General features: G+C 34.8%; 1 long non-coding RNA gene across 1 annotated transcript; it reads left to right on the plus strand.

Moving 5' to 3' along the window:
- The first annotated feature begins 226 nt into the window (after positions 1 to 226).
- Positions 227 to 1303, plus strand: LOC112936397 (uncharacterized). The gene is made up of 2 exons (XR_003238502.2): positions 227 to 357; positions 920 to 1303. It is a non-coding gene; the product is annotated as an uncharacterized lncRNA (long non-coding RNA).
- The last annotated feature ends 315 nt before the right edge of the window (positions 1304 to 1618 follow it).

Genomic DNA, 1618 nt, shown 5'->3' on the forward strand with positions numbered 1-1618 from the left:
GAGCTGCAGCGGATTGAAAATTGATGGCATCAAAGGTTCTTACTAATACAAGCAATAAGTTGTCAAAGAATCATTGTTTGAATTTGTTGTACCAAAATTCCAATCACACTTAGTGGCTAATCTTTTTATTTTGACTAAACTAATGCCACATGTTAGCAGCAGTAGCAGAATTTTTTTATTTTGGTTTCAGGTTTTAGAACTGATGTTATTTGTTGCTCCAAATAATCCACTGATATTGTCAAGTGGGAGCTATTTGACTTGTGTGGCTAGAAGTATTCGAGTCAATCATCTGCTTGCCTCGGCCTACTTCAATAGACAACGGAGGATGCTCTACATCATAATCGTATGCAAAGACAGGTAATACACACCATATTTCCCTTCATTTGCAAAGTCGTAATAAACTGAATAAGAACAGGTACCACATTCATATTTGTCTGATAGATCTCAAATCCATATATTGCTAATGGTCTACTTCTCAACTTGGTTTTTACACCTCAATGCTTGTTCTGTATTCCGTTTGTCACACATTTTATCAATGAATTACAGTTCTTTGAAATTGGATCATGACTTCCAACTTGCAGCAACTAATTGCATTGTATCACACGTTCATTACAAGATACTCAAAGCAAAAATGGCAATATGTTGGTTAGCAGCTTGTACTTGCAATGAGTAAGAGCATAGAGGTTCTGGACTTACAATCTGAGGTCAGGATCATGTTCCATATATTTTTACATAGAACACTATTGCATGAATTGTACTATTTGTAGATGTTCTATAGTTAATCAACTATGTTACCTTAAATATACATGGTGTGTTTTAGATTCTGAAATGTTTAGCAAACTTAGTCAACATGTAGATTAACTATCACAATTTATGTCACTTTTTCATATCTAGCGAACTTATCTAACTTTTTTTTCAGGTTACAAAAAATGCAGGAAAAACGTTTAGGCTGTCGAAGCAAATCCATCAGGAGGACACCCTGGCATCTGATGTTGTCTACTATGCATCAAAGAGATTACTGGTTGTTTCTACTCCTTCTTTTTGAATGAGATAATTTACGTTAATATAATGTTTTCATAGAAGTGAGCCAATCTTGATTTGTTTGGTTAACACAAGTTATGTGTTAAACGTGTGATCCAATAGTATGGCTTTGTCATGTTCTCTTATTAGCTAATTGTAAGTCCTTAGCAGCTGGAATGCTGGATCATGACTAACAAGTGAAAAGGATCAGTGATAGTTTTATGCTGGTGCAGACATGCAATGCCAAATAAAACATGGATAATTCCTTCTTGTTTGTGCATAATTAATTGTTTGTGCAGGCTTCTTAGCACTCAATAATTTATCTTTTCGAAGTTTCTATAGTTGTTGCTCATATACAAGGGATAATTTTGTTGCTCAGTCTCATAAGGACAGCTCACTACCTATCCATCTAAAATCTGATTACACATTTGCCCATTAAATTCTACTATGCACAACAAGAAGCCACGATTGTGCTCTTAATTCAAATCTGAATTTGTTAGAACATATTATTGGCGTATGTTGTCGAAACGACAACTGCATACGTCGAAAGACGTGGTTACCCAACAGTGGTTGGAAAAGAAGTAAAGTGTATTAAATT

Source organism: Oryza sativa, chromosome 9 (genome assembly GCF_034140825.1).
Source record: "Oryza sativa Japonica Group chromosome 9, ASM3414082v1".
Taxonomy (NCBI): Eukaryota; Viridiplantae; Streptophyta; class Magnoliopsida; order Poales; family Poaceae; genus Oryza; species Oryza sativa.